Source organism: Hypanus sabinus, chromosome 10, assembly GCF_030144855.1.
Source record: "Hypanus sabinus isolate sHypSab1 chromosome 10, sHypSab1.hap1, whole genome shotgun sequence".
Lineage (NCBI taxonomy): Eukaryota > Metazoa > Chordata > Chondrichthyes > Myliobatiformes > Dasyatidae > Hypanus > Hypanus sabinus.
The window spans coordinates 102,824,807-102,851,869 of NC_082715.1; the positions used below are offsets into that span (position 1 = coordinate 102,824,807).

The 27,063-nt window shown below is 39.0% G+C and overlaps 1 protein-coding gene across 6 annotated transcripts in view; it reads right to left on the bottom strand.

Moving 5' to 3' along the window:
• Positions 1–16,188, bottom strand: part of eya4 (EYA transcriptional coactivator and phosphatase 4) — a 419,225-nt gene extending 403,037 nt beyond the window's left edge. For all 6 annotated transcript variants that reach the window (XM_059982433.1, XM_059982435.1, XM_059982432.1 and 3 more), the window contains exon 1: positions 15,916–16,188. The gene's annotated coding sequence lies outside the window, so the exon portion shown is untranslated. The remainder of the gene's footprint in view (positions 1–15,915) is intronic.
• Between the last annotated feature and the right edge of the window lie 10,875 nt (positions 16,189–27,063).

Below are 27,063 nucleotides of genomic sequence, written 5' to 3' on the forward strand. Positions count from 1 at the left end.
AAACAGGATATAAGTGACTTAAAAAAAAGATACTCTATGAGATGACATGCCATTTTGTACCTCCTTTGAGCAGTAAAGAAATCCAAGTAATTTCAGACTCACTGCCTGCTTTGACAAAGCCTTGCTGTTGATCTCTGATTTGACTCTGCCAGAGGTAATGGGCTAGAGGTTCACAGAGTCTATAGGGATGTTGCAGTTATTCAAAGAAGCTTTGAGCACACCCTGGATTTATTTTTCTATGTCCATCTGGTAATATCTTCTGAAAACAGAGCTCAGAAGACAGACACAAAATGCTGGTGGAACACAGCAGGCCAGGCAGCATCTATCTATCAGCACTGTCGACGTTCATCGTGCCAGGTTGATGTTGACGGTCCTGACGAAGGGTCTCGGCCCTTGTGTGTTGTTTGAATTTCCAGCATCTGCAGATTTCCTCATGTTTGCTCAGAAGACAGTGTCTGTTTAGGGAGCCTGGTGTCACAACACTGTTAAGAGTAGAAAGTGTACGTTCATGGGGAATGCTAACATCACCTGTAAAATGTATCCCTCGTACTCCTGTAGCACATTTAGCATTATAAAGAGCCAGGATGATTTTCTTCAGTGGCTCCCAGCTGAGCAAGTCCCATTTTAAGGGAGTCAAGTCCCAAAGAACAATAATATTGCAGCTTGACTTATGTTAAAGTTATTTTCTAATCGTATTGTGATCCCCCGATTTGGGCAGGGAAATTTTGATGTCAGACCTAATGCACAATTCAAGATTTGAATCAAATGGATGCAAAAGGATGATTGAAGAACTTGCTAGACCACTATGGCAAAATGAGGTCAGCCTGAAAATTACACTGTATCTCTAGACCTTTTCCTTTTGATAGTTAGATCATAGAATCATTGAATGTTTACAGGTCAGAAGGAGGACATTCAGTCCATATTGCCCACACTGCCTCTCTACCAGAGTAATACACTTGTTCAGCACATTGGCCTTTTCTCTGAAGTGTTGCATACTTTTTCCACCATTTGTCCAATTTCCTCTTAAAGCCCAGAGTGAAATCCGCCTCTACTTCAGCTACATGCAGTGCATTCCAGATTCCATTCCTCATGTCTCACATAATTTTCTTCCCCTTTATTTTACTTATGTGACTATTTCTCAATCATTCCACCAATGGAACAACCTTCCATTATAAACTCTGTCCATAATGCTCATCACTTCATATATTTCTATCAAATCTCTCATCTGTTTTTCCAAAAAAAAGCAGTTTTAGGCTCACTAATCTGTATTTTTACTCATCCTAGGAACCAGTGTTGCAAATCAACTCCAGATTTTCTCTTTAATGGGACAACCATAATTAAACACAATGTTAGTTGCCATATTAAAAACAGCCACAATTGTGAGGCTAGACTAGTGTTTTGTAAATGGTCAGCATGACTTCCTTGTTTTTATACTCAATGTCTCTATTGGTAAAGTCTAAAACTATGCTTATCTTATGAGCACTTTGTCAACCTGCCCTGACAATTTTAATAATTTGTTTACTTATGTTCACAGAACCCTCCAGTCTCACACCCACTTTAGGCCGGTATCATTTATTCCATTTTGCCTCTCCTCATTCTACATACTAAAACCTCGTAGGCCATGCATCTGTCCATTCTCCTGCCAGTTTATATCCTGCTAAATGTGTCATTATCCTTTTGGAACATGGATCCATGAGCATTTTGAAAACAATCATTAACAGTAAGTTGTGTGCCACTTGGCCAATTTTATATCCGTGCAATCAATACTCCTTTTATATTATGGCATCCAACTTTGCCCAAATGCCTCTTATGTGGCACCTTATCATTAGTCTTCTGGAAGCCAATGGACTCTACATCAACTGCGTTATCCTCATCATCTTTTATTTCCAAATCAATCTATAAAGTTGGTTAAACACAATTTATCCTTATCAAGTCTATGCTGGCTTGTGTTAATTAATCCATTCCTTCAGGTAACTATTAATCTCAGATAAATGTTTCTAAAAGCTTTCCCGAGACTGAGGTTAAGCCAACTGGCCTGTAGTTTATGTGCTTATCCTTACTTTCTTTTCTGAACATCACAGGAACATTTGCTGCTGTCCAGTCTTCTGCCAAGTATCTACAGAGCATTGGAAAATTATGATCAATGCCCCAACCATTTTCTCATGTGCAGTACTTTCAAAATCTGAGGATGGTTCCCATCCAATGCTGGTGACTTACCTACTCTGCCAAATTTTCTAATACTTCCACATTGTAAGTTCTCAGTATGTCATGAGTTTTACCTGTCACCTTCTTCATAAATACTTCGGAAGGATTCATTTTTCTTGTAAAGACAGAAGTAAATTACACATTAATAAAGCCTTCAGAATCCAGCTGCATGTTCTTATTTCTCTATGTGCTACATTTTTTATCTGTTGAGAGAACAATATTGGATCCCCGTTTATGTTGCAGTTAATCTTCCCTTAAATGCTCTTTTTTCCTCTCTTATTTTAATTTTCTCTTCCACCACAATTCTTCTGTAACCAGTCTGGTTCCCACCAGTATTTACAATCTAATACTAACATATATAGATTGATGTACCACTTATTTCATCCAGGGAACTCTGAATTTATTTATTCTTCCTTTGCAAGTAATTGCAAATTTGCAGCCGCTTTACTATTCTGGAACAACACGCACTCATGAAGGAACCATTCTGATTTTCACAGGCAATAATCAGAAACTTCTGTTGAAGCAGAAGTGCTTTTGAAGCACCTTTCATAAAACCCATTGTCAGTTTAAAGCTATATGTGTACTGACTCATAAAAGGCCAGTCATTTATGAACCTGAAATTATATAACGTGTCTGAACAGGAGGTACGCATTTGGTATGAAAAATTTTACAACGTTGTGGAAAGGAATGTTTGAAAAACACAACTATCAATGCTAAACAGTTAAAATAAAAGGAGAAATAGCAAAATGTACAGCAGATCCATCAGGACCACAAAAGAGAAAACATACATTAAAATTTCTTGCAGAGAGTCATTAGTTCGAACAAGGGTCCTTATGTGTTCAACCATTTGAAAGAACTACTGTCCATTTCTAGAATTGTCTGTATTTCTTTTCTCTTTCTGTAAAGTAATTCTTTCATAAGATTGAGTATGCATCATGGTATCAGGAAAAATATTTTCATTTTAATATATGAATAATGAAAAGTTGATAAAATATTCAAATATGCTTCTGATAGATCACAACATGTAAACTTGTAAGCTTATTTTACATTCTTTGAATATTTTTTCAGAATTCTGTGGAAAAGACAAACTCAGATGTACAGTGCTAATATCAATTGATTGGGCGCCTTTTAAAAGACATACAAATCCTGAGTAAATAATAATCCCAATTCAAGTTATATATTTTGATGCTATAGCTCATCAGCACATATTCTGCAAGAAAGATTTTGGAAGTGAAGCTCACCACTGGGGCTAGCAACTTCCAGAATCATCCATTACATCAGTTGACTTTGGTACATCAGTAGAGTCACTTGCCCTGTATGAGAGTGTTCTGACAAAAAGTTCCCATCTAAGTAGCTTTTTTTTGTTCCATCTATACAATCTAGCTGTTTTTACTAAGACCATTTCCCTTAAACTGAACATTTTCCTTGGTTAGTTCAGTGAGCAGATAATAGACAACCACTTTGCTCTGTTCTCAACTGCAAAAAGGCAAGGCAAGCAATGGCAGAAGATTTATTTCCCTGGGGATATCTGTGAACCAGGCAGGTTTTTTCAACAGTTTTACAACATGGTCGCCGTACTAAAACTGACTTTTTATTCTGAATTAATTTTATTCATTAAAGTAAACCAATTGTTTTGGTGGGATTTTAACCCATATTTAGATAACTGATTCAGATTAATTTATCACACGTACATCGAAACGTACAGTGAAATGCACTGTTTGCATTAACAACCTAAGGATGAGCTGGGGGCAGCCTGCAAGCATTCCAGCATCAACATCACATCCCTACAATGTTCACAATCTACTGAATAATTTACAGAACTGCTGCACTAACATAACTGATGGGTAAGCTTGCTGTCACTTCACAACTATCTCGTCTGCTGATTTGTTTTGTCTTGGGCAAACTTACATCCTTTCCTTGCAGTGATGAAATGCCAACTCTGAAATAGTATCTGTAACAACTTGAAATGTAAGGAGAAAATGACTGAAGTGAGCTAGAACAAAAACAGTGAAACTAATTTTTGTGGTAGCAACGGAGAAGATGTAAAGGAGGTTTGTGACAATGTTATTAAGACTGAAAATGAAGATGAAGGGAGCCTGACTCAGCCAGGATAGTTTTCTGTGGATACGAAACAATTTGCCTTTGATTCTTTTTGCCATTTACCTTCACTAAGGGAATTTACAGAAGTCCCTTAACCTAACTGAAAACCTTTCTGATGTAGGAGAACTTCGAGCATAAGGGAGGGAACTCAGTACAGAGAGAGCATGCAAACTCCACACAGACAGTATCTGAAGTCAAACTGCAGCAGCCATGAGGCAGCAGCACTAACTACTGCACAACCATGTCTCTTCAACTTTGTTGCGTCCCACGCTGTCCACACAGTATCTCTATTTAGGCTAATTTTTATGCAGCATTGTTCATAAGTCATAGACTACAAGATTCAATTTCCAAAGTGAAGAGATCAGGGTTGATCCATAGTTCATTTTGCAGAAAACCATATGTCAGAACTAAAGCTGAATTAAAAGGCTGCTCACGGCAGCAATGTTACAGCCAAGGGAAGATGGCTGAGTAGATCTTGTCATTCAAACAAGTGACTACACTGTCACAGCTGATTTCATGAACTGCACTGTGCTTTGAAGGAATTAAGCAATTAACCACTAATTGGGTAAAGTCTCTGTTTCTCCTCTAAGTCAGTACATTGACAATGTGTTTTGGGGACAATAGACAGTTTGCTTTATGTTATATGCCAATCTACCTTCAACTCCTGGACTGATGGACTATTCGCAATAAAAATCTCTATTAAAGTACATCTGATATTTTAGATAATTTGTTCCTAAATAATGAATTATTGTCTACAATTACCTACTGTGATGAATTAACTGCACAAAACATGATTAATCTTTGACAAGGTCCTACGTGGGAGGTTGGTCAAGAAGGTTCAGGTGTTTGCGTTCAGGATGAGGACGTAAATTAGATTAGATATTGGCTTCATGGAAGAAGTCATCGACTGGTAGAAAAAGGCTGCCTTTCTGATTGGGGTCCTGTGACCAGTGGCGTGCCGCAGGGATTAGTGCTGAATCCATTGTTGTTTGTCATCTATATCAACTATGTAGATGATAACGTAGTAAACTTGGTTGGATTGAGGGTGTAGTATACAGAAAGGAAGGCCATCATAGCTTGTAGCAAGATCCAGACCAGTTGGAAAAATGGACTGAAAATTGGCAGATGGAATTTAATGTAGACAAGGAGGACAAACCAGGGAGGACTTATACAAGTGACAGGGTATTGAGGAATGCAGTCGAAGAGAGGCATATGGGAATACAGGTCCATAATTCCTTGTAAGTGATGTCACAAGTAGATAGGGTCATTAAAAGAGCTCCTTGCCTTCATAAATCAAAGTATTGAGTACAGGAGTTGGGATGTTATATTGAAATTGTATCATTTCAACATATCATCCCATGTCCTGTACGAAGGTGAGGCCTAATTTGGAGCATTGTTTGCAGATTTGGTCTACAGGAAAGACATCAATAAGATTGAAGGAATCCAGAGAAAATTTGCAATGATGTTGCCAGGACTTAAGGACCTGAGTTATAAGGAAAAGTTGAATAGTTTAGAACTTTATTCTCCAAAGTGAAGGAAGATGAGGGGAGATTTGTTAGAGGTATATAAAATTATGAGATGCATAGATAGGGGAAAATGGCTCCAAGTAGTCATCTTCCACTGAGATTGGGTGAGACTAGAGATCATGGGTTAAAGGTGAATTATTTAAAGGGAACACGAGGGGGAACTTTTTCTTTCAGAAAGTGATGAGTGTGAAATGCACTGCCAGTGGAATTGTGGATTTGTGTTCAATTTCAATATTTAAGAGAAAATTGGATATGTATATAAATAGGTGATTCATGGAGGGCTATGGTCCGGGTAAAGGTCAATTGGACTAGGCAGATTAATAGTTCTGCATGGACTAGATGGACTGAAGGACCTGCTTTTGTGTTCTCGTGTTCTCCAACTCTATGAATAAAACTACATTCTATCATTGTTGTGACAGCATTGTGATGTAACAATGTACCAAAATAAATATCTTCAATTAATAGCTGATCAAAATGGGTAATATTCATCAAATTAAAATATAGATAATTTTACCTATCTGGAAATATCTTTGAAGACATCAGCATTAAAAAAAACCTTTCCTTTTGAAATCATGTACTTTGAATACATTTTGCTAAAAATCTGTACAGAAATTTCATGTTTGGATAGAGTAAATTTAACCTGTTATTATCATTCATATCTGCAGGTTCTGCACTATGAGAGGAAGAGGAATTTCTGAAGCTAGAGGGTGGAGAATCTGTGGAATTCATTGCCACAGATGACTGTGGAGGCCAAGTAATTGGGTATATTTAAAGTGGAGGTTGTTAGTTTTTCTTTAGTCAGGGCCTTAAAGGTTACTGGGAGAAAGCAGGAGAATGAAGTTGAGAAGGTTAACATATCAGCCATGATGGAATGGTGGAGCAAACTTGATGGGCTGAATAGCCTAATTCTACTTCCATGTCTATGGTTTAATATTAACAGAGAGTTCACTTAGATTGAACAATGCACCTTGATTACCGGTTGGTGTTAAAAGCATAACTGATTGCCTGAAATCTACCAAAGTACAATGCACCTAAGTAAAACTATAATTATAAATCAACTTACTTGAATGCACCTTCATGTGTACTTCTCATTCAATTTTCATCATACGTTATAAGGATCAAATTATTTGTCACAGTGCTTGCTTATGAATCAGCGACATGACATAACCTTAACTTCTTCTGACTGAGAATGTACAGTGGTCTATTGACAAAGCTCAGATTTGAGTCTCAAGATACTGCAGATGAGTTTACTGGGTGCCTGGTAATAGACAAGCAAAAACTTCGTCCTCTAATGTAGTGAGTGACTGGGGCCTCAAATATTGGGGTTGATTTTGGCCTAGGAGAGAACACTGACATTGGTTTGCTTATCCTTCCAGTGAATTTAATGGAGTTTTACTTGATGGCATTGGTGTAATTTTCCAAAGACTTGAAATGCTTGCTGTTGATAGTCCAAGTCTCAAGTGTTAGAGGGTGGGGATCATGAATGGCCATTGTACCATCAGTTTGTGCAAGGTCTGGCAACTGATCCTTATATACTCTATTCCTCAATTGATCAAAGGCTGTCTTGTCACATTGATGGCAGTGGTGAATTTTGTCAACAATGCCTGCCTTTTCTGAGATGGGGTTCCCAAGGTAAGGGAAATGGCCAATGTATTCTCATGAACTTCTGTTGATAGAGGGAAGGATGGTGCAGCACAAGCAGATTGGTAGAGGACCTTTCTCTTATGAACATTGAATGTAAGGCTCATCCTTCTTTATGCTTCAGAATATGAGTTGGAAATTGTTACAAAGAGTCAGCGGCACTGCAAAGCAATAATCAGCACATAATCTGTGACCATAATTGTGTTATCTTCAACCTGCTTTGGTGACGAACTCCTAGAAGCAACAGCAATTTTCAGTTTATATATTCAAGTTCAAGTTTATTGTTATTCAACTATAAACATGCATATAGCTAAACAACATAACATTACTCTGGGATTTATTTCAGTAAAGTTCACAATTTGTAAGACTAGAGTTGAAATAACATATATCATAACTTTCAGAGACACACAAAATGCTGGTGGAACACAGCACGCCAGGCAGCATCTATAAGCAGAAGCACTGTCGTCGAAGGGTCCTGACGAAAGGTCTCGGCCCCAAATGTCGACAGTGCTTCTCCCTGTAGATGCTGCCTGGCCTGCTGTGTTACACCAGCATTTTGTGTGAGTTGCTTGAATTTCCAGCATCTGCAGATTTCCTTGTGTGTCATAACTATCAGAAATAGAAATGATAAAAAACACTAACATTTCTACAGTTTCTAGATATCTTTGTTTTAGAATTACTCTGAAAACTCCATTCACCTCTCTATAAAAAAATGAAACAGTCCATGGCTGCTTGAAACAAGACCCGGGCAACACTTAGACATGGGCTGATAAACTGTAGGTAACAATTGGAGTGTATTAGTTCCTGATGATGACTATCTTTAATAAGACAGAATCTGATCAGCTACCTTTGACATTCAATTGTGCTACTTTTGCTAAGTACCCACTATTTATATCCTAGGGGGAGTCAATGATAACCAGAAAAATAATGGAACCAGTCACAAAAATATTGTAGCTACAAGGTCAGAAGCTTATTGGGCCCTTAACATCTTAAAAACCATAATCAAAATGCCACAAGTCAGGAGTATAATGATGGACTCTCTCCAGTGTGGTGGTACCATTGGGAAGGCTCTCTTCTCCCCAAATTGGGATGGTCTCCCCCTCCCTGGATGAATGTCATTTCAACAGCACTGAACAGCTCAACATAATTTGGGAGAAAGCAGATTACTTAATTATTTAAAAAAACATTCAACCTCTCTGCTGCACAAGTGCCATGGCAACAGGATGTATTAAATGGTCTTGGCTATTTTGACTCCATCTCAAATGCTTCTACAATCTAGAAAGCACATTGAAGCAACACTATCTGTAAGTTCCCTTCTGCATGACAAGATATCCTGACTTGGAAATGTTTCTCCTTCCTTCATCATCACTGGGTCTAAATGCTGAAAATCCTTACCCAATAGAACTTCATCAAGACTGCAAAAATGTAGATGAAGGGGAATGTGGTTGAATAACAAATGCTGAAATGCAAGCAATTCCCATATCTCATAAATAAGAAAACTGATAATAAATTAATCAGTAAACAAAATGCAATGTATTATGAAATTCTTGCCTTTGCCATCTTATTTTCAATTTCAGATAAATCCAAACTTAAATTAATGATAATTCATTCCGAAGATCATAAGACCATAAAACACAAGTGTCTAATCATGCCATTCGGCTCATTGAGTCTGCTTTGCCATTCAATGATGATATCAAGTTATGGAGACAAACAAGTTAGAAATAACTCTGGCCCACTAACCATTTACACTCTTTCCATATTAAACTTATTTTTTTTTATTTTCACAACCTTCTCAACCACTTCCTTCAGATTCTGCCACTCACCTACACACCAAGGGCAATTACAATGGCCAATCCACAAGTCTTTGGGCTGGGAGGGGAAACTGAAGCACATAGTCACAGTGAAAACCTATAAACTCCACACAGACAGAAGCAGACAGGAATGAACCTCGACTAGCTGTCGCCATGCTGCAGCCCCACAACCCCCTCTCCCCAGTCAAAAGCACTAATTTGGCACTACTTTGTCAATCGTAATATACAGCACAATATAGAAGTTAATGATATTAAAATCTAGCCTAGCATTGTCAGAGAGCTACCTTTTGAATAAAACATGAGAACAAAGATAGAAGTGTATAAGATCACGAGGAGCATAGACAGGATGAAAGGGTAGTCTTTTTGCTTGGGAGGGGATAATGAAAACAAGAGAGTGTATGTTTAAGATCAGGGGTGAGAAATTTGATGGTTCATCAGAGACAATTTTTCCACACAAAAAGTGATGCGTATTCTGAATGAACTGCCAAAAATAGTGATTGAGGTGAACACATTAGCAACATTTAAAAGCCATCCAGATAAGCACATGGATAGGAGAGGTTTGGTGGGTTGTGGGTCAACACAGACAGATAGACTGACTTTCTGGGCAACACATGCTATATGACTCTATGCATGGAAGGCCACAGCACAGCCTCTACACCATGCGTACAGCAACAATAATGTCAATTTAACTAATTCCATATGTTTGCACATGGTCTGTATCCCTCTATTCCCTCCCTGTTCCTGTGTCTGTCTAAATGCCTACTAACCAATGCATGGTATCTGCTTCTACTCCCATCTTTAAATCTATCAACACAAACCTCTCTTTCTTTGTCCTTCATGTGCTTCCCTTTCATAGATACCATTACACCATTTCAAATAAGAACTTAAGTTTATCCCTGGTGCCTTAATCCATTCCTGAATTAGCATATTGGATCTTTTCCTGAGCTAGACTTAATGATTCCCAACTAATGCTTGAATTGAATGATAAATCAGCACCTTTCAATTTTACTGGATGCCTTCTTCTACAAGTGGCAATCCAGCCTCAGGTGCTGGAAACTGGGCCCACCTCCAGCACTATTATAGACAATAGACAATAGACAATAGGTGCAGAAGTAGACCATTCGGCCCCTCGAGTCTGCACCGCCATTCTGAGATCATGGCTGATCATTCACTATCAATACCCAGTCCCTGCCTTGTCCCCATATCCCTTGATTCTCCTATCCATCAGATATCTATCCAGCTCCTTCTTGAAAGCATCCAGAGAATTGGCCTCCACCGTCTTCCGAGGCAGTGCATTCCACACCTCCACAACTCTCTGGGAGAAGAAGCTCTTCCTCAACTCTGTTTTAAATAACTGACCTCTTATTCTCAATCCATGCCCTCTGGTACTGGACTCTCCCAACATCTGGAACATATTTCCTGCCTCAATCCTATCAAATCCTTTAATTATCTTAAACGTTTCAATCAGATCCCCTCTCAATCTCCTCAATTCCAGCGTGTACAAGCCCAATCTCTCCAATCCCTCTGCGTAAGACAGCCCTGCCATCCCAGGAATCAACCTAGTGAATCTACACTGCACTTCCTCAATTGCCAGAATGTCCTTCCTTAAACCTGGAGACCAAAACTGTACACAATATTCCAGGTGTGGTCTCACCAGGGCCCTGTACAAATGCAAAAGAACATCCTTGCTCTTGTATTCAATTCCCCTTGTAACAAAGGCCAACATTCCATTTGCCGTCTTCACTGCCTGTTGCACTTGCTCATTCACCTTCATTGACTGGTGAACTAGGACTCCTAGGTCTCTTTGCATTTCTCCCTTACCTAACTCGACACCGTTCAGACAATACTCTGCCCTCTTGTTCCAGCTTCCAAAGTGGATAACTTCACATTTATTCACATTGAATGACATCTGCCAAGTATCTGCCCACTCACTCAGCCTATCCAAGTCTCCCTGTATTCTCTTAACGTCCTCTTCGCATGTCACACTGCCACTGCTATTCTGAGGACCTTTGACTGCTTGTCTTTTTTAGTAATGTCTCCTTTATTCAAAACATGTAACGGTATTTTAAATGGCGTTATCTAACTAAAAATAAAACAATTTAAGATAAAATACAATATACTTAATTTTAATTTCATTAATATACCATTAATTAACATTAAAAAATCAAAAATGTTGCCTCAAACTTACTTTTACTCAATGGATGGTGACCCCATTCTATCCATGGCTGGCAGAAAGCTAAAAGGCCAAATTTCAAAGTATATCCAGCACCTCAGCTTAGTGTTGTTGGAGTAAGTGATAAATCTGGTAGCTGGGCAAGGGTGGGTCATGTGCTTGGCATCTGACATCAATGGCACCTCCAACTTACACGTTGCTGTTTGCAGACGTGGAAATCAAAGATGTGCTGAATGTCAGAAGTGGAAAGGAGCCATTTTCTCTAGAGCTGCCAGTTACACCTGAGATTAATCCATCCCAACATGTTATTATGTTTACTGAAATATAAGAGGGAAACATAATTTTTTCAAAAAAATGTAAATGATAATTTCAGCTAATGCTATGTGATAAAGCTATTCCACAGATGTAAAATTAACAACTTCAGCAGAACTACATGCCAGGAATGTGAAAAAAATAAAACAGCTGTATGACTTCTCAATAACAGTGAGTACATAACATGCTAATTTGTCTTAAAATACATTCTCAGCATATGGACATTGCTGGGAAGGTTGGCATTCATTGTCTATCTTACTCCTTTATGACAGTTATCATAAACCTACTTTTTAACTTTGTGTATCTCTCGAGGACACTTTAGAATGCAATTGAGTCTATCGCATTGTTATGGGACTGGAGTCACCTAGAGACTAGATGGTAAGGATTGCATTTTTCCATTCCTAAAAGGACATTAGTAAACTTCCAGCACTTTTATAATGTTCCAATAGTTTCTGTCTCTTTTCTGGATAGCTCTTTATATTGATAAATTTTTAAAAAATGAATCCCAATTTTGCCAATTCCATGTGGGATTTGAACAGATTTTTCTAAATTATTAGTCTAGTTTTATCAGGCTTAATAACTTGCCTATCTTAGGGAATCCAACTCAATGCAGCTTATGCCTGCAGTTTCTTAATCAATTATATCAAGTAAAACATTTATTTTACACTTATATCAAATTAATATAAAATTGAAGAAAATATATCATATACCCAAATTTAAAAAATATATTTACTTGTACATTTAGATCTGTGTCATCTGACTCCTTCTCTGCTGATTACCAATACTGAAATTTTTTTCTATGGAGTACTGTATTTACAGTTCACACCATGTACCAAACAAACGCCATCATGTTTGATTTTTAGCCAGACTATTTTCTTTCCATTCGTGGCCATATAAGATTATAGTGTGAATTAGACTAGTATAGGCCTGTGTTTTCAATCATTTCTGGGGGCAAAACAATTGAATTTCAACTCTATATATTCGTGATGAACCCACAGACCCAAGGCACAACTACAACAGAGCCTTGCTTACACTACTGTTACCTTTTTGAATTATCAGTTTTTTTCTTTGTTGAGAGATTTTGTAATTTCAACTATTGTATTAATTCATAAAATCCATTGACTTAGATAATGGTGTTGACTATATTAATCATTGTGTACTTAATATTACAGATTCTTCTGATCAATATTTTAATGAGTATATAAAACTATTTAATATGCAGAATAATGCTAATTTTAAAAGAATAAACAGAGGTATCCATGTATTAATTTCAAATTACAATCTCTATATGATATTTACTAAACAGACAGACCTACATACACTAAAGAGGTATGGCAAATGATAAATGCTTTTCGAATTTTGCATTTTCTATTTCATACTTTAAAGTGATTGAATCACTAAACACAACAATCCTCATTTTACTTCCTGTTCATTTATGATCATGGGCTGCTGAACCATATGTACAAATTCTATTCATTTTGCCTAATAAAAGATACATAAACGTTTCAGAGTATCAGAATTATTATACCAATGACATTGCAAAATAGCGGGTGAGATGTAAGATTCTATTGCCAGTTTCTTAGCTCTACAAATGTTTTTAGAAAGCATTTGCTAAGAGGCTCAAAGACCTTTAATCTTCGATTTCCAGTTTGTTCACTTCTGTTTCATTAAGGAATAACTTTAAATTTCCTCTGTAAAACTGAGTTTTGATCTATTGATAATTCTCAGTCATTTATTTTCACTAGACGGTAATGTGATCCGGTGAACGGTTTAATAGTAGCAGCTTCTGCTTTATTCAAAATTCTTACCAAAACGTCTTTAGCGTGTATTATATTATTACAGTAAAGTAAAATCATACAAAATTAATATTTATAGTTTAATGCAATTATATTATAAATACTCAATTTAATAAATATGGTCAATAAAAATACGCCAGAGGCTTTTGTTGTATTTTTGTCCACACTTTCGCATCCCGTTTTTATTTTTAAGTACCTTTTCGGAATAAATTTATCCTTCTTGTATTTTCAGATTTTACACTGATTGTTATGCTTTAAAACACTTCAGATTAATTTAATATGCCTAAATGTCATTGCGTTGATTTATTCTACTAAATGGTCGGGAATTTTCATCTTAATCTACCCTCATTCAGACCCATTAATCGGGTTTAAACGTTGCATTTAGGGTGGTCATAAGACCAAATGCAGGTTTCAATAGCTTTAAAAATGGTTTTCGTTTAAAACTTAAAACGTATTAATGAATTATTTATTGTGGATCAATATTTCGGCTATTGCATGTCCGTTATTTCCTCGTCTGTATTTATCGTCACGAACAAAGTCTCAGCACTGACTGCGGGTACCTCGAAACTAATAGTTTAGCAAGCAGCAGTTCGTACAGACGGTACATCTTTTTCTGTTTACAATCCATTAATTGTCGTCCTTGACAGCAGATTCGCGCATATTTTTAAAAATCGTGCTCTAAAGCAGAAATTGCTCGGTAAGGTTTTCCTGGTTTGTGATAACACATTCCTTGACTATTGACATGATGACTCGGTGCATGAGGTTACTGCAATGTGCGGTCGTATTGAGGAAAGTGCCTTTCGATTTAAGATATGTAAGTGGAAAATGCGTTGAACAGGGTTTTCGAAGTGAATCAATATCTGACAATGAGAATACTCAGTCGCTGATTTAAGGTAAGGGCACATTGCGCCAATTATAAAGCATAAAATTCGGAAATCTCTTTCCGCATAAAAGAACAATCCACTACCTCCTTTTGTCTTTGTAATTCCAAATTGTTAGTGAAATGTAGCAACGGCTATAGTTCTAAACTGAAATGCGATCATACTTTTTTCCGCGGCTTAAAAACCTGGCTAAAATACTGCAATCGAAGGCACTGGCAGGCAAAGTTCCGATTTGAGCTTGCAACGTGTTTCATAAAAACAAGCTCAGCGAGTTGAAACCGTATCGAAATCTGCACCCTATTTTTTTAAAAAAATACAGCTTCTGCCATCGAGAAGAAATATTGATTCATCGACCAGAAATATTAATGATCCACACGGGTGGGTGTGTTTGTCAATTTACCGCATGTTCCGCGTCCAACACTAGGTTATACACGTCAGACCGATCGAGTTTTAACCCTTTGCGCTTACAAAACGACACTGAAACTTAGTAGTTCTTTACCACTTAGGAAGAACCTTCCGTTGGGGCGGGGGAGCTAAGATTAGTGAACAAAAATATACAATTTTACTCTGAGGAGCACTATTAAAATATGGATATACTTACAATGTACTTTCTAAATATCTCACACTTTGCCCACAGTTACGACACTTGTTAGTATTTCTTATTCGGCGGAAATACATAATGTCATTCGCATATTTTAAAGTGATGTTACGACACTTTAGTCCGGCATATGATTTTTTTCCATGATTTTCCCTGCCTGCCCCGAGATGTAAAGTGGTAAAAACGCGAAGAAGCTTGACAGCTAATCCCGACAAGGATCCAAACGGGAACATTATTATTCTTTGCGGGTGTAATGAAAACATGCTGCCGGGAAAATAACTGTTAAGTACGTGTCGTTAATCTGAAATCCAACCTGTACGTTTACTTAAGTATCGAATTCAAAAGGACTGTAATGACAGCCAGCAAGGAAAAATAATGGACGACAGCCCATTGGGCTTGGAGAGTGAGCCGATGGTGTACCAGCATGTGTGTACGAGAGAGAGAGAGAGAGAGAGAGGAGAGTGTGTGTGTTTGTGTGTGCGCGCGCGGTGTGTGTGTGCTGTAAGAGTATCCTCCTCACATCACGGCAGATATAAACACTAAATGCACGTGGACTTCCACAATACAATAACTGGCCTCCAAACCCGCACACTTAAACATCGCCAGTAAACAGTGCAGGGCGGACATGGCAAGATAGCCTCTGCACTTTGAGCACTGGACCGCCAGCGTACTGGTGATTCTACATTTACGTTTCCGAGAATCTGATCTGAATTGTCTCAGTTGACTTCTTATAAACTCACGCTCCCTTCATCACTCTGCTTTTTTAACGCTTAGCTGACAAACTGGAAATATATTCTCGCCCTCATCAGTGAATGAGACGCAGACCCAATCGTTTGCAGGGCCACATATTTTAAAAAGAAAAAAAAACTTACTTCCTCAATACAATTCCAGTTTCTTTCCCTCAAACCGTCTTGCTGGAAACAGTTGATTTCCAAGGTCTTCTTCGGAGCAGAGACCGAGGGGGCGGGGATGTGAACGGGAGACTGTTTTTGTTTTGCTGCCCCAGTGTCTGCGCAGAACGGGATGTGTGAGTCGCGCTTAGACCCGAGGATCCCTCTGACCCCGGGCTCGCGCACGGTACCCGGACTCGGGCTTGCGCGCTCACACTTCGGGCCCTTTGGTGTGTGTGTGTGTGTGTGTTTGCGCGCGCGGCGGGGGCAGCGGGCTCGTGCCGATCTTTGCCTGCGCTTCCGCTCGATCGCACGCACTCCGAGGGTTCGTGCCCGGTCCTCGGGCTCGCGCTCGATGCTCCCTGGGCGCGTGCTCACTCTGAACCTCGACTGACAACTCTTTAACCCATAGATTCCCGCTCAGCCGTGATACGCGCAACCTAAATCCCACCCCGCCCCCCCGGATCGGGCTCTGTCCTTTCATCCGCACGCGCGCGCTGTTCTTTCTTTCACGGGCACGCGCGGTCCCTGGATTTCACGGACTCGCGCTCTGATCAGTGGCTTCGAGAAGAGTGATCCCGGATACGCGCTTGGCCCTTATGTTTACGCGCAGTGCCCAGGCGCGTGGCAAGTCCTTTTGGTTCCCTAGCTCACTAAAATCCTCTTCAGTCTCTTTCTGACTCTATGTTTCCACTCTTGTTTCTGCCTCTCACCCTGAGATGGTGCTTTGTTCCCATTTGTCTGATTGCTCCTACCTATTCTCTCTCTCTCTCTCTCCTTACGTTCTATCCATGTGTGTCTCACTCTATGGATGTCAACCCTCTCCCCATCTCATGGCTTCTGAATTGTTTCACTAACCCTTCAAGCAGTGCTGCCCAGAAACCCTACAACAACCACAATTTAACCCTAACAATCACAGGTTAAGTTTAATTTACAAATTAACAATTAACCTACCCACATCTTTAGACAGTAGGAAGAAACTGGAGCGCCTGGAGAAAACCTACATATTGCACGGTGAGGATGTACATAGAATGCTGGGATTGAAATCCAAAATACGGCACCCGGAGCTGTAATGCTAACCACTATATTACTGAGACATGCCAGAAGCTTTCTCTGCTCTTAGATGGTCATTTGTTCCTATCCGTTTCTCTACTATGGGTTTGTTAATTCCTGTCTATGTATCTTAATTTTGTTGCCATCTGTGTCTGTATCTTTGTGTTTGTATTCTTTTGTGATATACCTGTTAGCTTGCCAGGTTGTGCACTGTTCCTAAATGCCTCTCAGCCTCTGGGTCTGCACTCTAAATCTTTATGCCCCCATATCAATGCTATTTTCCTGACTGCTTGCCCTCTTTTCTCTCTGTCTAACTTAGTTTGTACTCTCCCCATGCCACTGCACTCTGTTCTGTCTCTCTCTAGTTCTATATGCTCTTGCATTCTGTCTGTACAGATGATCAAAGTGGAACTTTCTGCCTGTTTGTAGGTTTGCATTTGTGCTGCTTGTGTTTTTGGGATTACACGATGTTGTTCTCTGACACCTTCCAACCCTGCCCCAACCCTTTGTCTATGTTTTGGTCATTTTGCTGTCTATTTGCATCTGGGTTTGCAGTTTCTATTGGTTTGTCTTTAGATTTTCCCTCTGTTCCAACCTGTCTGACTCTATGTCTATCTATCCATGTTCTGTCCCTATTTTCTGGCTCTAGGTCTGTTCTGTATTTCTTTCTTTCTCTTTGTTTGTGGCTTTGCCTTCCATACCTGTCTGTCTGTCTCCAAGACCATTTTGTGTGCCTGAAAGCCTCTGAGTGTACCCACTGATCATTTCTGTTCCGTTCATTCCTGATTCCATTTCTGGATCTGTCCTTTCCGTCTGACTTTTAGTCTGTGACTATGTGCCTCTCCTTTTTGTCTCTGGTCCTGTGCTATGTATTTTTCTATCCCACTGCCCATGAGTTTGTGATTTGCTACGGTTTGTTTGGACTGGAGTATATTTCATTATTTGTTAATTTTTCTGATATTAATTTATGTGTAGCATGTGTATTATATGTACTGTTGTGCACCAGCTTGCTGTCGATGCCCCTATCTCTAGGTTTCCACTTTTTCTACATTTTATTTTCATTTTTTTTCAATCCCCATGGATTTGCCATCTGTAGTGGTCTATCTTTTTGTCTCTGAATCTGCAATTTCTTCTTCTGGCTTTCTAGCTGTACTCTATTCCAGACCAACTTACTGTTTCTAGGTCCAAACTCTTTCCTTTCCTTTCTTTCTCTCTCTCTTTATATGCTGTTCTTACCTGTTTGACAATGCATTTGAGCTCTTTTATTATTTTTCTATAGGTTTGCCCTCTGTTCTAGTTTTTATCCCTATTGTCCTTAGTCAGATCTATGCTCCTTTCCTGTTTCTTGCTATGAATTTGTGTTCTGTCTGTGCTACTCATCTCTCTAACCCCCCCCCCCCCCCCCACCGCTCTGACTACCTGCCTCTGGTTTTGTGTTTCCTTTTTTCCTGCTTTCTGATTTTGGGACTGCACTCTGTTTCTTTGTATCTGTCTCTAGGCTTGCACTCTATCTCTGGCTGACTGCATATTCCCAGTTTGTGCTGTCTGAATGTCTTTTTCAGGGTCTGTGTTTGTCTTGTGTCTTGTTCTGCCATGCACAATTTTTTTCCCTGGGCTGCCTATGTGTTTTTACATTCTTACAGGCTAGCCAAATTACTGGGGTTAACATGTTTTATTTGGTAAATGGAAAGCAAGTTAAATGTAACAAAAATATACAATTCTATTTGTCACCCATAAACAAGATTTTACTGTTTAATGTCAGCTTTAAATTTAAAGCATAATCTTAGTTGCAATTTAGTTGTAATCTCTGTTATGTCTTGGAGTTGGAGCCTAGCAGGACAATAAATGTTAAAATTGGAAAGATGCTCCTTTTCAGCATCAGGAAGCTCCCTTTTGTGCTTACTTATGACCCACTGGACACCATTGTACTTAAGTAAAGGTTGTATCTGGTCTAGTGCAAGGATATATATGAACCACAATATTAAATCTAATCAAGATTTATAACTGTGTTTCAAATATTTCCTATTAGTTTCACCCAGTTGTGTAAAATTGAAAAACAATATCAATTTTTTAAATTAGGAACTATAAATGTTCATTAAAGTTACTTCAGAGGCAGTTAATACTGCACCAGACATCTTTATTCTTTATCATAAGGATTTATTTAGAGAATTTTATAATTAAACACAAATATTTGCATGTAGTTATGTTTTTATAATTTTCTAGAACAATTGATATTACTTTTAAACTTGAAGGACAGTGGACTAGAACTAGATATTTCATAAGTCTAATTCATATATGACCGGTGACAACAGATGGTTACAGAAGCTGTTACATCATAGTTAATGCAAAATACAAAATAAAGTGATTACAACACATTTTTCTTTCATCCTGGCATTGAAGCCTGATGATCATTATGCACTCTTTTTGAACGATTAGGAATAGAAGGTGTTTGCTTTATTTTGAATTATTCTAGGAGGGGCTTAATTAAGTGTTTTATAAGTACTGATATTAGAGTGTTTTATACTTGAATATATCCAATAATAATATTCATTTTTTGCATGCTTTTTCTTTATGTCAATATATACATAGTTTTTGTTTCTTTACACCGATATAGGCATGTTTCTTTCAAGTCGTTATGTACAGCCAATATCGAAATTCAATAAGACATCGATTGCCATTTTTACATCAAACGAGAGCACAAATATCACATTGTTCGCTTTACTGTCCTGCTTGAAACTTATACTAAGCTCTAAAATGTGTTTGAAATCAAAATGAAATCACGGCAGGAAAATAAAATACTAAATAATGACATTGATGTTTTGACGTGTTGGGCAAGTGTAAAAAGCTCACTCAAGCTTAACATTAAATTCTGATGTTATCAGACCTGCAGCCAAGTGGAAAATTTCAAATGCATTACACCGACTCAACTGAAAGTGAACTCAACTTTTTTCAACAAGTGTTTTTTTCACTGTATACTGTTTAATAAGCCAAGCGCATTTATAAACCACTCAACCTCCGCTTTTAACACATACTGCATAATCAGTAGATTTTCAGATGCTATAACCCGAATTCAACTGACTATAGAGACACAAAATATACCGAGTTTATTTACCACTTGATATTCTCATCTTTACAAATGCTGCCTTACATTTTAATTTGATTCTGCTGCATTCTGATCCCTTACCACCTCCCCACACGCCACCACCAGAATGTTGATCTGCTGTTGTGCTTTATTATAAAATATTCAGCGCAAGTTTCTGTTCACAGATCGAAACAATTATTGAAAATGCGTGGAATGTAAAAATGATCCGTTTCGGTACAGTCTCCTCAGTGCGGGAACTTGCTTGCTGCGGTCCAATCACCGCAACACTGCATTCAGATTGTTGGCATTTTACACTGTAAGCATAAAATATCTCGTCCAATTTTCTAACATATGAGGGCGAGCGTTTATCTTCCGTTTGCTATAGCCTTGAATTGAAACAAAATGTGTTTGCCGAACATTATTTGGCGGGAGCTGAGAGGATCATCCGAAATCACTTCCGCGGCAATGCGTTGTTAGCCACGTTGAAGTCTATTTTTGGTTAACCTTAGCCACAAATACTGGCCCCTCAAGATCAATTACACTCAAAGTATTGGAAATCAGGCAAGATAATTAAAGTACTGAGGACAGAAAAGAGTAGGAATTAAGGGTTCATCTTCTGTCTTGGGAGGCTAACTACTGTGGTGGGGCCTTGTAGGGAGTGGTTCAGTTGTTCACAATCCATACGAACGATTTGTATAAATTAATCAAATGTGATATATCCAAGCTTGCTGACGATGAGAGGGTGGCAGGTCAGGAGGAGTAAATAGGATTCGGGAGGATGATGACCCGCTAAGTGAATGGACGAGGACCTGGCAGTGGCAATATAATGTGGAAAATGTGAAGCCATTCGCTGGTAGAAAAAAAATGAAAGGTGTATAACTTTATAAATGGTGAGGGACTGAAAGATGCTGGTGTTGAGAGGAGTTTGGGTACCCTGTTATTCGAAAGTTTATGTGCAGATAAGTCAGCCCATATGTGAACCTTTGTTGCCAGGGAATGTGAATACAAGAGAAAAGGCATTAAATTCCAATTATAAAGGATTTGGTTGAAACCACGCCTGGAACATTACATCCAGGTCTCCTCCTTACTTAACGAAGGAAATGTTTGTAACAAAAAGAGTACAATGAACGTTAACCGTATTGATTCCTTGGATACGGAAGTGGGCGTTTCCCTATGACAGGAGATTAAATAGACCGGGCCTCTAGAGTTTAGAGGAATGACAGGTGATTTCACTGAAACATATTTTTACAGGCTTTGATAGGGTAGCTCTAAGGAATATGTATCCCTTGGCTCAGATGTCTAGAGCCAGGAGTTACAGAATCAAATTAAGGCGTCAGTTATTCGAGACATATGAACAAAAATCTTTATTCAGAAGCGAAACCGTAGTGTTGTGGAGCTCATCGCAGAGTACATATAGGACAGAGAGTGATCATTTCTGGACATGAACTTAATAAACAGAAATGGAGTTACTGAGAAAATATCACCTAAGATTTTACTGAACACACGTGATGGCCCAGTCTACGACTGCGCTTGTCTTATTTTCCTATCTTATTAAAATGTCAATAGAGGCATCGAATCAAAGAAATTAAACAATATTCAATAGTTCTATGGTGGGAGATTGTCATTCAGTCACGACTACACTGCTGTATTTTTGACCATGGGCACATCATTCCTTAATGGTCACTCAATAGCAATCCAAAGATAAGTTTCGGCGGGATGTTTGATCCAAGGTTGGGGGACCGAGTTTCGAGCCCGCAACCCGATGCGGCCTCCCTTCCGTTGGTGAGAGCTGAAGTAAAGTGGGAGACCTCTTCGTCGAGCTCCTTCGCTCCGCCCGCCTCAAAAGGCGCGTTTTCCCGGTGGTCGTCCATTTCAATTCGACTTCCATTCATTTCGATATGTCGGTCCATGACCCCTTCTACTGCCACGATGAGGCCACTCTCAGGTTGGAGGAGCAACACCTCATATCTCCAATTCAATGGAATGAACATCGATTTATCTAACTTCCGGTAATTTCTCCCCCTCTTCTTTCGTTTCCATTCTGTTTTCCTTCCCATCCATTCTCTTCTCCTCACCTGTCCACCATCACCCTCTGATGCCTCTCCTCCTTTCCCTTCTTTCATGATCCTCCTATCAGATTCCTTCCTCAGACCTTTACCTCTTCCTTACCCCTCTTCATTCACCCTGCCTACCTCACGTGGTCTCACCTAACACTGCCATTGTGTACACCTCTCCCACCTTTTTATTTTGGCTTCTCCTCCCGTCCTTTCTAGCCCTAATGAAAGACCTCGACCTGAAACTTCAGTCGATTATTCCCCTCCATCGATGCCGCTTGACTGTGCGAATGGGTCAAGATGTTCAGCATCTATAGAATCTCTTGTGTTTAAAACTCCTAAATGTTGGTATCCACACTTTTTTTTAGTGTATCTGAGTACAGTTCCATTAAAACTAGTGTTGCAGTTGAAATAGCGAATATCAGAGTGCTCATCTCAGGTGGCAAAATGGTTTACTGCTTTAGTTTGTATAATCTAAAAGGCAAAGTTTATAGGTGTCATATTCGCATACAGTATATTTTATTTATAACTGTCAGGGTGAGTGAAATTATGTCCTTCAACTGAAGTGGCTATTTGATGCTTTTGACATAGGTTCTATAATACAACGGCTAGTCTTACAAAGGGTGTTATCTTTACGTCCTCAGTCATTTATTTACAACACTGATAATAACTCTTGTAAGTTTAATGTATAAGCAGTTAGAAACGGGAAGAAACGAATAATCTCCTGAGCCTAAACATGGGTAAAATGTATGACTTAAGATGCCCCCTCCCCCCGCTGATAATTATTAGTGCCAGTTTCACGAGACACTTTCAGGTTTGGTTCTATTAATGCCGAACGATGGTGGAAGCTGGAGAAACTAGCACTGTCAGCAGCTGCTATCGGATAAGGAATCTTGATGGGTTGATGTACCGCAACAACTCACCAAGACTCCATGGAGAGCACCTTCCATACCCACGACCTCTACCAGCCAGAGTAGAGGTCGAAAGCTTGGGAGCAAGCCAGACACCGCCTGTGCGGGGAGCAGGAGAGCGCTGTTTTTCGAGGTTTTTTTTAGAGCACGTGAATTGGTTAATTGTTGTTTAATGAGAATCATTAATCGTTTATTTTCCTCGTTAAGTTTATTTTGATCGGCTCGCGGGACTCCATGTTACTTATATTATTTAAGCGGTTGCTCTATTAGCATTCTCGTGGGGTCTTCGTTTTGAGATTGTTTAGCTGTATAGTCGAGCCGCTGATGGTCTGTTGAAATTCACATTTATGGACTCCAGTAGCCGTCTCTCCTCCGCACTTGCGTTCCGACATTGCCAGTGCACATCGTGACCTGAAATCGTCATTTCATCGTCCCTGGGTAAAGTTCAGCAACTCCCTGCCTAAAACATTGTGGGCACATCTACCCTTCAACGACGGTGGTTCAAGAAGGCAGTTCACCACCACAAGGCGATTAAGGATTGGCTCGGCCGCCGTCCCTTGATTGGATGTATAAACTGAAGTCCATGTGGCGAAAGGTCAGTACCTACTACAATGCAGGCGTTATGAAACCAGTTGCCTGCAGGTCCTTCCGGTAAGGCAGGATTAGGATGGGCCTTATTGATTGCATTGATTTAAACATACTACTTTAAATGTAGTAGCGTTCTACCATTTGGGAACCTGGTTAATTAAGTAAAGGGTTATTTTCTGTCCTAAATATGTCTTTAGTCTGTGGTTAATTTCATCCCTCGCGAAATATGAAGTTTCAGTAACAGTACACTTGGGTGGACGCACACAAACGATGTGTAAACGTTACGCGTCTGTTCCATGCACGCAATCCACGAAGCAGGGGAACTGAAGCAGTTGTCACATCGAATTAATTGCTTTGATTAGCTGGATGAATATTACAGGGGAAAAGAGGCGGGGGAGTTGAGATGGAATTACGACTACTATGCATATTCGGAAAATAAAATGAGTATTTTGCGATATGTTATGGCTGCCTTTGTCTAGGAGGGAAATATTTAAAATTGAAAATATCTGAATGGTTTTCGGTTTCCATTTAAAATTCTTCTCCACTTTAGGGAATGCGCGCTGTCCCGTCCCGCTACTCTTCACTACTCGCACTCGCGCTCATAGGTTGGATTTCAGGATGCGCGGATGATCTTGTACGGTGGTGGTTTCGAGCGCCAAATCCTTTCAGCTGTACGCGTGGGTGCACTACTAAACCTTGAGAAAGCATTTCCTTTTCATTTTCTTTTAGAGGGGAAAGAGAAGGAAGGTGATTGAATGTGATTTGACAGTAATTGTATCATACGGGAAACAACCCTGCTAAAATGGTAGTCAAATGCACGGAGTTTAACATACAAATGATTTAAAAATGAAATTAAATATTATCTAGTGTTATGTGGGAGCTTGTTGTGTATGTTACGAAGGCAACCAAGTGGTATTAATGTGCTTCAACAATAAATGAAATGTGCCTGTTATTGTTTCCTTTATACTTCAGATATAATGGGGAATAAGTCCGGCCTGGCAATTCTTAATGAGAGTAAAATGAGCTGTGTGAATTCATTACAAATTCCTTGAATACACAGCATTAAAACTTCCATCCATTTAGTTCGATTTGTTATTTGGAACGGAAGCTCACCTAGGAGTTTAAATGCCACCAGGTTTTAAAAGCACCAAGGAAACTGCGTCAACAGTATTGAGCAATGACATATTATCAAACACGAAATATTGCTCGGGGATATACAGGACAATTTGGATTCGTTGAACATACTGGGAATATTAAATAGAATTAAATATAGAACTGGGAAAAAGTAATAGCTAATTTACTTTGCCATTTTTAGTCCGCAAAATCTCATCAATTCGTGGCGAAGTTCCCATTGTCATTTGCGCCCCTCTCCTAAGGTCTAAAAATTTAAATGCCTCGCGTGAACCTGCCCATTGGGCGGTATGGATTATAAGATTTGCTACGTCAATGATGTTGCTATTTGCTACTGGTAACCGTTCGCCACTAACAAAACTTTGAAGTATCATTCCAATAATCAATACATTATTTTTAAACAATTTAAAATTAAACATTTCCTATGCAAATCTGTTTTTCTCTCTTGCACCTACTCTTGTGCTTTTTTTTTGTCACTACTTAGTACTTAACTTGGCTTCAATGGATTCAGTTTTCTCAGTGCTCTAAACCTGCATTTAACGATTGATGTAGCTCTTTATTCCATCTAAGACCCACTGTTGACTTTCATCATCAACCAACATTTCCAGAAGCCTGCCATGCTAAAATTACACATTCAAGTTTGGTAAAATATCCACTTCATAGTGATCATCAAAATATACTCAACTAGAGTTTTTTTTTTGCACTTGGGTGAATGTAATTAATGCAAACTCCCAAACCCAATGTTGGAGGATAATTAGCTTCCAATATAGCTTTGTAACCCTTTTGGTGATTAATAAATCTTATGCAAGATCCTTAGTCTCTGGAAGTGTAGAGCATGCTCACTGGTGATACTTCTTGAATTCAAGACCTTGTTGACCTCTTAAATGAATATAAAGATCAATGGCATAAATCAGAAGGTGGGGCAGTACTTTGGACAGTCTTGCCAAAATTTGTGGCTTAAAATTTATTGCATCACCAAGACATACCATTTGGACATACAGTACATGTCATAGAAGCAAGGGTATCTACAAATCACAGATACAGGAATGCTTTCAGTCCTGAAGTTGAAAGGGTGTTTTATTAATATATAGCTAATATTTTTGATACAGATACATCAGTTGAATGAAAAACTTGTGAACATAACTAGACAACTGCTATTCAGCTTGTCATTGATCGTTAATGCTCACACTTGAAATATTCCTCACAGCACATAATTTGGAACAAGGTTACAAACTCATCCCAAATTATTCTTGAAGGATTTTCTGAGCTTTGTTAATCCTGTATTAATAGATTTGAAAATCTTAGCCTCTACGTGTTTTCAACTTCAACAGCTTAAATTGGTGTAGTGTCTGTAATGTAGATAAGCACTTCAATTTAAATAAATAGGTGCTTAGCCCAAGACAGACATAGTAGGTGTTGGATTTTCAGACCATCAACGTAGGAGCAGAATTAGACTATTTGGCCCATTGAGTCTGCTCTGCCATTTGATCATGGCTGATTTATTGACCCTCCCAACCCCATTCTTCTGCCTTATCCCCATAACCCTTGATGCCTTTACTAATCAGAAACCCATCAAACTCCATTTTAAGTATACCCAAAGATGGCCTCCACAGCTGTCTGTAGTAATGAATTCCACAGATTCACTACCCTCCAGCTCAGAAATTCTTTCTCGCCCCTGTTCTAAAGGGACCTACTTCTATTCTGAGGCCATGTCCTGTAGTCCTAGACAGTCCCACCATTTCCACTAATGGAAGAATTCTCTATAAACTACTTACTCAAAACCATTCAATATTCAGAAGGTTTCAAAGCAATATCTCTTCTCTCTCTTCTCCCCCCCCTTCTAAATTCCAGTGAGTACAGACCCGGGGCCATCAAACGCCTCTTGTACATTCCACACAAACCTGACATGATTTTAAATTTGCATGTGCAACAGGGTAATCAAAAAGGAAGAAACTGCTAATACAGGAAGATGGGTTTTAAGGAAAGAGAATTAACATAATGAAAGAATATTGCTGATCATAAGAAATTCTGCAGATGCTGGAAATCCAGAGTAACACACAAAATGCTGGAGGAACTCGGTGGGTCAGGCAGCATTATGAGTATGATAAAACGGTTGGTGTTCTGGGCTAAGACCTTTCTTCAGCACTGGAATGGAAGGGGAAGAAATAATCTGACTGGAGTGGAGTATGAGAGAAACTGAAGAAGGACACCATTAACAGGTTTTTCTTAACACTGTTTTTGAGCTCTTGTTTTTCAGAAATTGGCTATCACAGGTACTGCAGAGGTATAGAGAGTGGTTATCCAGAAGGCA